The 14,082-nt window shown below is 47.6% G+C and overlaps 1 non-coding gene across 1 annotated transcript; it reads right to left on the reverse strand.

Annotated features, from left to right (window-relative positions):
• Positions 1–11,330: 11,330 nt before the first annotated feature.
• Positions 11,331–11,404, reverse strand: TRNAT-AGU (transfer RNA threonine (anticodon AGU)). Its single transcript has one exon. It is a non-coding gene; the product is annotated as a tRNA-Thr (tRNA).
• Positions 11,405–14,082: the final 2,678 nt, after the last annotated feature.

The raw sequence follows: 14,082 nt of genomic DNA on the forward strand, positions 1-14,082 counted from the left end.
TTTTCGCGATGCTCGAGAGCTCGTTTCGAGTAACGAACCCCATTAAAGTCAATGGGCGACTCAAGCATTTTTGTAAATGACCGATGCTCCGCATAGGTCATCACTTTTGAAGAACCAGAAAACATCCAAAATTCATGGAAACACCATAGAAACGGATAGAAAAGGGCAAGGGCAGCATGCAGGGCTGCATTTCAGGCTCCCAGGTCTCACTATTAAGCCACAATAGGGGCTAGAATCTGCCCCCCCTTAACATATTTTACTTTGGATAAACCCTCATTAGCAAGGCACATCTTAGCTAAGCACCACACTACCTGCAACCAAGCACAATCACTGCCTGCGGGTCACACCGCTGCCTCTTCTCCTGGGTTACATGCTGCCCAAACCCCCGCACGACCCTGCGTCCACAGCGCAAACAAAAGTGTCCCTGCGCAGCCTTCAGCTGCCCTCATGCCACACTCTCGCTTCATAGCCACACCACCCTCATGTCTATTTATAAGTGTGTACTGGATGAGGAGGAACCGGAGGCACACACTGCAGAGGGTTGGCACGGCCGAGCAGCGACCTTCTTTGAAAGGGGGGAGGGGGGGGGGGGTGATAGCCCACAATGCTGTTGAGAATTGATGATAAATTGACGTACGATCATTATTCTTATCCCGTGCGACCTCCGTTGCAAAAATGTCACGAGCCGCAAATGTGGGCATAAAGGGGACTCAGGTGCCAGCCCAGCACTTCTACACATCTCCACAATGCAGCAATACTCTGTGTGGGAAGTATGTGAGCAAGCCCTGGGTCAGGCTCGGTCCCAGCAAACACCAAGTGTGGCCCAAGGTGCTGCTAGTGACATAGCAATGGGGACTCCATGTGTCCACACACTACCCATTGTGTTGGGGTGTCGGATACCTCATCGACAACGCAAGGGGAAAGCCATCTGCCCTCTGCACCCTACCCAAGTCAGTCAGTGTTTTTGTGCCGGACAGGTCAAACACCGCTATGGGAAGTCTGTGTGCACCCACAGCATGGGTGGGTCTAAGGAATTTAAAGACAATACACATAAAGAAATCAGAGTGCCCAAACATGGCAGACTTTCACTGCGCCGAGGACATAGGCCTCTGCACAAACCCTCAGCAATCGCGGGCATAGAGCGGACTCCGATGCTAACGTGTTACGTGTGCTGCTGGGATCTGTAGTTCTAGGCTTTCTAGCAGCACAGCTCCACAGGAGGTGGAGGGTTAATTGATTTAGCCGTCTGGGTGTGGTTCCTTTTCTGCCAGCCAATCTCCTGGGTCAGTGCTCACATATAAACAGAGCTCTTGGGCAGTCTGAGTCTAGAGTTCAAGGTGAGGTGAGCAGTCATGAATCCTTGGCTGGTGAAGTTTGCAGTGTGATCTGGTTCATGTCCGTTTGTACATTTAAATTCTGTCAGTTTTGTGTTAGCTTGCTGTGTGACCTGCATTCTGTGTAATGTCCTGTTGCAGCATGCTGTGTGAACGGTGTCCGGTTCCGCTGGACTCCTGGTTAGTTTAGGGACTAGCACTATAACCAGGAGCCGTGAAGTGGCCTGTTAGCTTCCACATATTGTACAACATGTCAACTAATACCTGGTATTTATATTCAGCTTATCTGTTACTAGTGGTTGCATTTTGTATCCTGTTGTACAGTCCCTGTTATGTAGCATGTGTATGTATCCTGTTCTGGTGCGTGGCTCCTAGGATCAGCTACGGCCCAAATCCGAAGACCGCTGGGCTACCCTTATTGGGGCAATGTCCCCGCTTAGGTAGGGCCAGGTCAACCTCCCTGTAGCACAGGGTCAGTTTGCTTGATACTCGTGTTCATCCAGTCCTGTTTGCGTACGATCATGTGGGCACCATGCTTAGTTTGCCCACATGATCGTAACATAGCGTAGCTGTGAACGTCTCATTAGCGCTGTATCGCTCCTCTTGTTTGTCCCAAAGCACTGCCCCAGAGAGCTGTGGTAACGCGAGAGAAAATACATGTTGGCCTCGGCCCACAATCCATGCCCTAGTCAGTCAGTGTTTTTTTTTCTTTTTTAGTGCCAGGCAGGTAAAACACCGCAATGGGAAGTCTGTGTGCACCCACAGCATGGGTGGGTCCAAGGAACCCAAAGACAGGACACATAAAGAAATCAGAGTGCCCAAACATGGCAGACTTTCACTGCGCCGAGGACATAGGCCTCAGCACAAACCCTCAGCAATCGCGGGCATAGAGCGGACTCCGATGCTAGCGCAGCTGTGAACGTCTCATTAGCGCAGTATCGCTCCTCTTGTTTGTCACAAACAAGTTTCTCTGATAACTGTGGTAACACGAGAGCAAATACATGATGCCCAGTGCTGATCCCCTGACCCCAAGCAGGAGAAGGAGGTGGCCATACAAGGCCAAGAAACCATTACCAGGACCCGCTGTAGCCTGTGTGGGAAGTATGTGAGCGGGCCCTTGGTCAGGCTCGTTCCCAGCAAATACACTGTGTGACCCAAGGTGCCACGAGTTAAATAGCAATGGGCAATCTGGGTCCCCTCACACTATTCATTCTGTGTTGGTGTTGGATAGCTCAATCGACACCGCAAGGGAAAAGCCATCAGCACTCTGCACCCTACCCAAGTCAGTCAGTGACTTTGTGCCAGACAGGTAAATCACTGCCATGGGAAGTCTGTGTGCACCCACAGCATAGGTGGGTCCTAGGCAACCCAAGAAATGAACCATGAAGAAATCAGAGTGCCAAAACATGGCAGACTTTCACTCCGCCGAGGACATAGGCCTCTGCACAAATCCTCAGCAATCGTGGGCATAGAGCGGACTCCGATGCTAGTGCAGCTGTGAATGTCTCATAAGTGCAGTATTGCTCCTCTTGTTTGGGCCAAAGCAGTGCCCCGGATAACTGGGGTAACGCGAGAGAAAATACATATTAGCCTCGGCCCACAATTCATGCCCTAGTCAGTCAGTGTTTTGGGGCCAGATAGGTAAAACACCGCGATGGGAAGTCTGTGTGGACCCATAGTATAAACAGACCCCTGTAACATTCCAGTAGAAAAGGTATAAGCAGACCCCAGTAACATTTCGGTGGCAGTAGTATAGGCAGACCCCAGTACTATTTCTGTAGTAGAAGTATAGGCAGACCCCAGCACCATTTCTGTAGTAGAAGTATAGGCAGACCCCTGTAATATTTCTGTAGCAGCAGTATAGGCAGACCCCTGTAATATTTCTGTAGCAGCAGTATAGGCAGACCCCTGTAATATTTCTGTAGCAGCAGTATAGGCAGACCCCTGTAATATTTCTGTAGCAGCAGTATAGGCAGACCCCAGTATCATTTCTGTAGCAGCAGTATAGGCAGACCCCAGTATCATTTCTGTAGCAGCAGTATAGGCAGACCCCAGTATCATTTCTGTAGCAGCAGTATAGGCAGACCCCAGTATCATTTCTGTAGCAGCAGTATAGGCAGACCCCAGTATCATTTCTGTAGCAGCAGTATAGGCAGACCCCAGTATCATTTCTGTAGCAGCAGTATAGGCAGACCCCAGTATCATTTCTGTAGCAGCAGTATAGGCAGACCCCAGTATCATTTCTGTAGCAGCAGTATAGGCAGACCCCAGTATCATTTCTGTAGCAGCAGTATAGGCAGACCCCAGCACCATTTCTGTAGTAGAAGCATAGGCAGACCCCAGTAACATTTCTGTAGTAGAAGTATAGGCAGACCCCTGTAACATTTCTGTAGCAGCAGTATAGGCAGACCCCTGTAACATTTCTGTAGCAGCTTGAGAAAGACCCAGGCATAGGGTCGATACGTGGCTGCCTGCCTCTCCTGTGATGCTTTATATTTGAATAAAGAAGCAATTTTAATGGATGCTGCCGTGGCAGAAGTATAGGCAGACCCCTGTAACATTTACGTGGCAGAAGTATAGGCAGACCCCTGTAACATTTCTGTAGCCGAAGTATAGGCAGACCTCAGTAACATTTCTGTAGCAGAAGTATAGGTAGACCCCTGTAACATTTCTGTAGCAGAAGTATAGGCAGACCCCTGTAACATTTCTGTAGCAGAAGTATAGGCAGACCCCTGTAACATTTCTGTAGCAGAGGTATAGGCAGACCCCTGTAACATTTTTGTGGCAGCGGTATAGGCAGAGCTCTGTAACATTTTTGTAGCAGTAGTATAGGCAGACCCCTGTAACATTTTTGTAGCAGCAGTATAGGCAGACCCCTGTAACATTTACGTGGCAGAAGTATAGGCAGACCCCAGTAACATTAATGTGGCAGAAGTATAGGCAGGCAGACCCCAGTAAAATTTCTGTAGCAAGAGTATAGGCCAACCCCTGAAACATTGGGGTACCATGAGTGTAGGCGAAGGCCGGAAAAATTAGTTGGATGAGAGTATAGGTGAGGGCCAGAAAAATTAGTGTACCAAGAGTACAAGTGTACCTCTGAAAAATTGCTCAACTGAGAGGGCAGGTGAAACCCAGAAATATTTTTTGAAAGATACAGCTTGCTGTTGCTTAATTTGTAACAGAGCCTGGAGGCTGCCCTGTTAAATAATTGGTTCATGTTAATACTTTTGAAACTTTGAAAATTAAAAAAAAAATTGTTAGATGAGACTTTCGGGCTGCAGAAAAATTGGCAGTTCAGGGTGATGACATGTTATTTCAGGAGGAGGAGTAGCAGGAGGAGGACTAATATCAGAGACAGATTGACAAAGCTAAATGCCCCGTTTTTCCGGGGATAGAGAAAAGTGCTTTTATCTGCGGTTGCAGCGAAAAGAATCTTTAGGTTCCGCTGCTCTCTGCCGGTGGAGAAGAGAAGTCTGGGGAAATCCAACCTTTGTTCATTATTATTAGTGTAAGCATGTCGGCACTGGCAGTTGACAGGTGGGTACTCTTATCCGTGATGATTCCCCCAGCTGCACTAAACACCCTCTCTGACAAGACGCTAGTGGCAGGGCAAGCCAGCACCTCCAGGGCGTACTTTGACACCCAATAGTTGTATAGAGTAAAGGCATCACGGAGGACGGTGGTACGATGGGCTACGTACTCCCTCACCATCTTTTTACAGTGTTCCCTCCGACTCAGCCTTGACTGGGGAGTGGTAACGCAGTCTTGCTGGGGAGCCATAAAGCTGGCAAAGGCCTTCGAGAGAGTTCCCCTGCCTGCGCTGAACATGCTGCCTGATTTCTGTGCCTCCCCTGCTACTTGGCCCTCGGAACTGCGCCTTCTGCCGCTTGCGCTGTCAGGTGGGAAGTTTAGCATCACTTTGTCCACCAGGGCCCTGTGGTATTGCATCACTCTCGTACCCCTTTCCTCTTCGGGAATGAGAGTGGAGAGGTTCTCCTTGTACCGGGGGTCGAGAAGGGTGTACACCCAGTAATCCGTATTGGCCAGAATGCGTGTAACGCGAGGGTCACGAGAAAGGCAGCCTAACATGAAGTCAGCCATGTGTGCCAGGGTGCCAGTATGCAAGACATGGCTGTCCTCGCTAGGAAGATGACTTTCAGGATCCTCCTCTACAGCCCATACACGCTGAAAAGATGAGAGGCAAGCAGCATGGGTACCCTTTGCAGTATGCCCAGTTGTTTCTTCCCCCTCCTCCTGCTCCTCCCCCTCCAAAACGCGCTGAGATATAGACATGAGGGTGGTCTGGCTATCAAGTGACATACTGTCATCCCTTGTCCCCTGTTTCAACCACAAAGCGTCGGCCTTTATGCCTTGCAGCGAACTTCTCAGCAGGCATAGCAGGGTGTGCTTTGGGAAACAGTTGGGGGATTCTTCGCTCTTGCCCTGACTCTACCCCTGGCCACCCCACTGCCTTTTCCAACCTGTCCTGCTGCTGCACTTGCCTCCCCCTCTGAAGACCTGTCCTGAGTAGGCTTAGCAAACCAGGTGGGGTCAGTCACCTCATTGTCTAGCTGCTATTCCTCCGAATCCTCTTTGCGCTCCTCCCTCGGACTTGCTACCCTTACTCCTACCTCACTGACAGACAACTGTGTCTCATCATCATCATCCTCCTCACCCACTCTTGAGAAAGTTGCCGGAAGTCCCCAGTCTCATCACCCAGACCCCGGGAACTTTCCAAAGGTTGGGCATCGGTCACAACAAACTCCTCAGTTGAAAGAGGAACCATTTTTTCCCACTCAAGGCAGGGACCCGAGAACAGTTCCTGGGAGTCTGCCTGCTCCTTAGAATATGTCATTTTCATGAAGTGAGGAGGCTGGGAGGAAGGAGGAGCAGCAGCCAGAGGATTCAGAGTTGCAGCAGTGGACTGCGTAGAAGACTGGGTGGCCAATCCATTGCTAGATGCATTTTCTTCCATCCATGACAGGACCTGCTCACACTCCTAATCCCGCAGCAGCCGGCTGTGATTCACCTGGACCAGGAACTTGGCCTGTGCCCACACCCTCACTTGGACCTCCGTGTCCTAGTCCACGTCCTCGACCCCTACCCCTACCCCTCATCATGGCGGATTAAGAATAGAGCAGGGGACAAATAAATTACCCCACTCTACAGCACTGACAACTGGGCCTTAATTCACCGCACACAGTTACTTGTAGATAGCGGAGGCTCTATGCTGTGACTAGAAAAAAGTAACCCGCTGTCTCGCGCTGATACCTTGGGGTAATTTACTGCTCGCAGAGACTTGTAGATTATAGAGGCTGTGTGGAGTGGGAGAAGACTGTAAAGCCAGTGGATAGTGCTGGTAATTGTAGCGATCTCAACCCCACCAACGGAAATGGTATTGTGGGACACTCTGCACAGCGGCTGAGCTGAAATACTTAGCAGTGGCCCCGGTAATATTACAGTACTGTTTAGCGCTGAGACCGCGGTGTATTTCACTGCAGATAGAGAACTGTATAAATAATTATGGAATTATTTGCGTATACTTTCACGCTGACAGCTGTATTGTAACGCAAACTCCAGCCAGAAAAAAATTATACAGAAGGTTGCAAACAGGCCTAGCTGTGAAATAGTGAAGCACTACAACTCCCAGCAGCCACCCAGCAAAATGGAGACGGTGAGATGCAGCCCAACGAAGGAGCTGTTTTTTTTTGTTTGAAAAAGATACAGGCTGTATACTGTCTATATCATTTTCCCTCTAAAAGTCGCTGTGTTGGCCCGGGGCTGTGCGTATAATTCACTGCAGACACAGTGTAATAATTATGGAATTATTTGCGTACACTTTCACACTGAGAGCGGTATTGTAACGCAAACTCCAGACAGAAAAAAAATTATACGGAAGGCTGCAAACAGACCTAGCTGTGAAATAGTAAAGCACTACAACTATCAGCAGGCACCCAATAAAATGCAGACGCTGAGATGCAGCCCAAAGAAGGTTTTTTTTTTTTTGTGAAAAAGAATACAGGCTGTATACTGTCTATCACTTTCCCTCTAAAAGTGGCTGTGTTGGCCCTGGGGTGTGCGTATAATTCACTGCAGACACAGACCGGTGTAAATAATTATGGAATTATTTGCGTACACTTTCACACTGACAGCGGTATTGTAACGCAAATTGCAGCCAGAAAAAAATTATACGGAAGGCTGCAAACAGGCCTAGCTGCGTAATAGTGAAGCACTACAACTCCCAGCAGCCACCCGGTAAAATGCACACAGTCAGAGGTAGCCCTAAGAAGGACCATTGGGGTTCCTGTAGACAGGATCCTACACTACCACTGTCTCAGCAGCACTTTCCCTACACTCTGTATAATTGACTGCAGACTGAGAACGCTATAGCTGTAATGGCCTGCACAGCCCGAGATGAGAAAAAAAAATTTTGTGCAAAACTGCTCCCAGCAGCCACAACAGTAATGCACACGGTCAGATGTGGCCCCAAGAAGGACCGTTGGGGCTCTTGAAGGCAGGAATCCTACACTACCACTTTCCTTATCTCAGTAGCACTTTCCCTATACTCTCCCAGTGTGTGTCTGAGGCGAGCCGCGGGCGGGACCACTTTAAATACTCGGCGGTCACTTGATCTCGCCCGCCACTCACTGCAAGGGGGTGGGATTGGGCTGGCACGTCACAGGAGGAAGTGGTAATGCCTTCCCTGCATGTCTATTGGCTAGAAAATGGCGCTAAACATGCAGGGAAGGAAATGGAATTGACTCGAGTACCGCATGGTGCTTGTCTCGAGTAACGAGCATCTCGAGCACCCTAATGCTCAAACGAGCATCAAGCTCGGACGAGTGTGCTCGCTCATCTCTAGTTAAGATATAAATAAAATGTCCCCCAAAACCCACTTTACCATGAATACCAATTCTAATACCATGAACCGATAAGGCCAAAAGAGGCTATCAAAGGCCTTCTCAATATCTAAATGTTATACTATGACAGAGATTTATATGCAACATGTCTAGAACATTACATGTATTAACTAAAACTTAGCTTTTTGATAGAGAAACCACATGATTGTTGTACATAATTTTCCCTATAACCCTATTAAAGGGTTTTCCAGTCCTATAATATCGATTACCTGTTTTCAAGATAGGCAACCAGTAACCGATCAGTGGGGTCTGTCACCTGGAACCCCAACCAAACTGTTGGTGTGAAGGAGCTCTGGAACGAGACTCAAAACTCCTTCCGTTGGGCAGTGGTCTGGAATGGTACTACAGCTTTATCCCACTGAAGTACATTCCTACCTAACTACTGAAAACCACATAATATTTAACTGCAATGTGTGAACACCACCAAAGAGCAAGCATTGTACTATGACAAATTGGGGGAATGACATCACGTAAATGCAGGAATGTGGTACACTGCAATCATTAACAGAACAGCAGTGTGGTTTGGGGATCTTTTACACAGGATGACCTGTCAGGCGCAAATGCCCAACAGGTCATCCCCAGGAAGATGATTGTTCCTCCGCTCTTACACAAGAAGGATCATCACGGAGTGAATGGAGGAGGAGTGGGATGGGAATTGTTCTGGTCAGCCACCATTCGCAGTAAACATTCAGTCATTTAGACCTGAACATAGCTAAAGTCTCATGGGCCCTGGTGCAAAATTTCAACCTGGGCCACCCCCAGCAAACATGCACCTGGTCTTAAGACTACCAAACACGGCTTGTGCATGACTTTTAGCCGCATTGCTGGGTCTCTTAAGTGCCCCATCAGTGCAGCGCTAGCAGTCAGAGGCATTGCTAGAGTCTTAAAAGATATACACTATACGGACAAAAGTATTTGGATACTGCATGTTTTTCAGAAAAAGTGCTTTATTAATTCTATTTAGTAATGTGTCGGCCCCCCTTTTGCTTGTGTCGTGACCCGGATGGTCCACTCAGGACACGAGGCCTACGCAGAGGAGCTGGGAAGGCAAAGCAGTCACGGTGGCACTTACCAGGCTCCTTCCCGAAGGGCTACACGTGTCCTTGGTCCGAGTACTGCTCGGCCTCTTCCAGACACCCCTAGGTATGGCCAAAAAACATCTAAATAGACAGCAGGGTTGACACTCGTGACACCACCATTTCTTTTCCACTGGTATGAACCAAAGTAATGGTTACATACCTCAGTCCCTAGGAACGGTCAGGGCCTGCCAACTTTACTAAAGTTAACTGAAAGCAGGATACTCAAGTATAACGATCCACTGATGCAGGTCACACAAGAAGATCTGGGAGAAACTCAGGATAACGCTGGCCCTACAATCTTGAGATTTGTACGAGACCACTCCTGGAAGGGAAGACTCAGGATGGCACTGGTCCGACAGTCCTAGTTATCTGTCCGGGACCACTCCTGGAAGGGAGAAAGGATTGACTCTCCACAGATTAAAAGCTGAGAACGGTATCTCTGCACGATGATCAGAATCTTGCTACACGCTCACTCTCTCTCTTTCTCCTCACTCGTTATTGGCTCCTGGCATTGGGACACTCAGAAAACCTCTCTTCTTCCTCCATCACTTCACCACATGAGGGTCGAAGGTACCCCCATGTGGTCGTCACTCACTTCTTCCACAACCATTGAAGATCAGGGACTTATGAACTCTCTCACTCTCCAAAACAACTCCTCCTCTCACTGTGATGGACCCCCCCCCTATTACACCCAAACTCACTCATACTTATAGTCTCTAGCATACAACATGTCAGAACATAAATTGATACGTTTCAGACATCTCCCAGTCTCATGCAAACATTAACCTCTCACTTGCTGCAGCTGTGCAATACACATAACAGGAGACTAGACAATTTGCACAGCGCATCAATACAAGACACTGCATAGAATACACTTATGGAGGGGGCCAGAAATAGATGTTCTGGGCCACTACACTTGTATTACAGCTGCAACACGTTGAGGCATACTTTCCACAAGTTCTCTGTAAGTCTGGGCAGGGATAGCTCGCCATTCCTCATGCAAGGCTGTAAGAAGAGATTGTTGTGAAGATGGGCATGGGTGGCGGTGTCGTACCCGTCACTCCAGTACATCCCATAAGTGCTTGATCAGATGAATGAATAGTTATTACAAAATAAGCAGCTTTTTATTTTACTCATGCCCTTCCCAGCATGCCATTCGCCAAACTCAGTATTTGCATATTTGCAGATTTTCTGCAGTGTCCAAATACTTTTGTCCATATATATATATATATATATACACACAGTAAACCCTTGAGCAGCAGTGCTCTTAAGTAACACGGTTTTTAACTTAAGTCGATGTGTCAGGGCAGCGGCGGTCCCTCAAATAAAGTTGCATCTATGACCCCGGGCGCCGGTCTATGACCCTGGTCAATTCCTGCTTCTCCTGCATCAGCGCGCACCTACTCCTCCCCTTCCAGTCTCCACAGTGCACTGTGCCGGCTGAATATTGCTGTGTCTGCCTGCCTCCTGACACAGTACAGCAGCTGAATCCCCATAGTGCCGGCTGAGTGCTGCCTGTCTCCTGAACCCCCACTGTACTGCAAAATGTAAGTACTGTACAGATGAGTACAGTACAGTAAAGAAACGTTTGCAAATAAATACTGCAGTCCTATGTCAAAGCACAGATAACACAGTGATACGTACTGCTATAATGATGTCCCTGCAGTCCTATGTCAAAGCACTGTATGCTAAATGTCCAAAAACCTGTTAAATGTTAATTTATTCTTTACAGTTGTGTTTTATAGCTGCAGCAGCTAATCACTGGCCTCAGTGGTCTCAGGGTTTCGTTGCAGCAGTCACGAGTTGTTGTGATGTCATTGCTGTAGCCTATTAAACTGATAGGTGGAGATTATCTGAACTGCGGCGCTGGAACAACAAAGGATGCAATAGACAAGTACAGCACAATTCCAACCCTTATTAGCTTATTTCATTTTCTTATTTTTGCAAAAGCAGACAACTCCTTTAATCTAGATAAATTCTACATCAAGTAAAATCAAAGGCACTGCTGAGATTCGAACTCAGGATCTCCTGTTTACTAGACAGGCGCTTTAACCAACTAAGCCACAGCGCCATTCAGATACCTCAAATGGATTGTCCAGTCACCACACATTTTCCCTATAAAACCTACTGAGCTAAAATACCAACAGGAGCAGTACTTACCCATCTGCAGCCCAGCTGTCCTCCTGATGTTTGTTGTGGAAGTTGATGTCCCAAGAAATCACCTGACCACTGCAGCCAATCAAAGGCTGAAGCATCACCATTCCAAATTCCTGGTATCATGGTGCCCAGGTTGTGAGTGCTGATGCCAAGAGAATTGGCAGAGGTCAGGTGATTTCCAGCAACATTATCTTTCACAATAAACAGTGGAAGAATGACGGGGCTACAGCATTGGAACGCGGCAGCAGAGGACGGGTAAGTACTGCGCCTTTTGTTATTTTAGAACATTGGGTTCTATGGGGTAATGTTGTCCAGTAACCAGACAATCCCTTTAAATCTTGTTAATTGATTTTAGAGTTTCAGCATCACTTTCTCCTCTTTGTGGTGTTGATGTTTTGGTTGAATTGGCTTGCTTTACCTCTCTAATTCAACCGATCTGCGGAATCAGAATGTGGTATTGGGGTACATTGCAGCTTATAGACTGTTTAAATTGCTTACGACTCTTTGAATTAAAAAGGGGAATATAACCCGACAATCCTCTATCTTTTAGGCCGGTTTCACACAGGCGAGAAAATCATGCGATTTTTTGCATGATGTGAGAGTGAGTGAAAACGCAAAATTTTGAAACCAATGATTTTCAATGGTTTCCTTTATATTTGCAATGTTTTCACTCATGCGATGTTTTGAGGAAAAAAAAACTCACGGCATGTTCTATCTTTTTGCGATATCACCGATTGTTTTCAATGGGGCTGGTGGGAAAACTCTGCTATCCCCTGCAGTGGCTGTGACAGCCGATGTAAAGAAATCCCTTCGGCGGCTGGGGGAATCCCTTGAGCCGTCGCTGAGGGTATCCCTTGAGCCGTCGCTGAGGGTATCCCTTGAGCTGTTGCTGGGGGAATCCCTTGAGCCGCCGCTGGTACCTTATGGTATTTAAAGGATGATCTCATTTTTGAATGAACCAGAGCAATTAAAAAAAAGACTGTTGACTTGATCCCCCTCAGATAATGTGTTGTGTAGAACAGGGGTGGATTGGGAACCCAAAGTGGCCCTGGAAGAAAATTGCAAAGTGGCCTCCAAAGTGGTTGTACAGTAGGTGGAGCAACTGGCAGAAAATGTGGCAAACATAAGTAGGCAAAGGTCAGCAAACCGGCAGCTGCAGCTAGTTTGCAGTTAGGAGGGGAGAAGCCTATGCAATGTGGCTTTTTATCACAAAAAGTATACAGTTAAAGGGGTTGTCTCGCGGCAGCAAGTGGGGTTATACACTTCTGTATGGCCATATTAATGCACTTTGTAATATACATCGTGCATTAAATATGAGCCATACAGAAGTTATACACTTACCTGCTCCGTTGCGCAGAAGACCTTGGCGGCGCGAGCACGCCGGAGCGGCTCCATTGAACACAGCAGAAGACCGCACAGTGCAAGCGCGTCTAAATGGAAGGAGAAGACAGCATTAGATGGCACCATGGAGACGAGGACGCTAGCAACGGAGCAGGTAAGTGTATAACTTCTGTATGGCTCATATTTAATGCACGATGTATATTACAAAGTGCATTAATATGGCCATACAGAAGTGTATAACCCCACTTGCTGCCGCGAGACAACCCCTTTAACAGAGAAACAAAATCCAATGTTTTATTACTCTGAGGGCTTATTTAGCCGGGCGTATATTGGTCGGGTTTTCACGCTAGTGCATTGAGCTCCCGCCCGCTCTCTCCGCCCCTTGCTACTGTTTGCAATGGTGGGAGGGACGGGGATGGAGCAAAGTTCCGCCCCGTCCTGCCCCCTCGCATTGCAAATAGTGGCAAGGGGCAGAGAGGGGGCAGGAGCTCACTGCACTAGCTCCTGTCCCGCCTCCTCCCCCTGCATAGACAGGCAGCGTATTTCAGCCGGGCGTGAAAACCTGACCGATATATTCCCGGCTAAATAAGCCCTGAATCTGTAGATTTTAGAAATATCCCACACGTTGTCCCAGTGCACAACATGACTCAAGCACCGGCCTCAGATTTTGGGGCTTTCTGTAACCCCTTAACACCACAGGGCGTAACTGTATGTCCTGGCTTCGGGGTACTTAACGCAACAGGGAGTACACTTACGTTCTGTGGATTGTGCAAGATAAGAAGAGATCCGGTGCTATCTGGCAGTGGGAGTGCATCGGGACAGTGACCCCCGCTGTTAATCCCCTCCCTGCCACAATCTATGTAGATCACGACATGTAAAGGGTTCACGGAGGGCCGATGGGTTGCCATGGCAGCAGGACGCCAGACAAAGGTGTCCTCCTTTGCTATTACATATGATCGCTATTACAAGCGATGAGATATTGCAGGACGCCTTACCACAGCGATCATAGACATTATGGTACAAGTCCCGTACAGGGACATAAATAGTGTAAAAAAAACCTGTAATAACTAAAAACCTTTTTTGTGCTTTTTTTCCCTGATTAGTATAAAAAATTAAAATCCCACATATCCATAACAACTTGTACAACAAATTGAACACACTTTTTAAAACATAAAAAAATAAGAAGAATTTTGGTATTGTTGTAATCGTACTGACCCACAGAAAAAATGTATTGTGTCATTTATGCTGCAT

This window comes from Eleutherodactylus coqui, chromosome 11 (genome assembly GCF_035609145.1).
Source record: "Eleutherodactylus coqui strain aEleCoq1 chromosome 11, aEleCoq1.hap1, whole genome shotgun sequence".
Taxonomy (NCBI): Eukaryota; Metazoa; Chordata; class Amphibia; order Anura; family Eleutherodactylidae; genus Eleutherodactylus; species Eleutherodactylus coqui.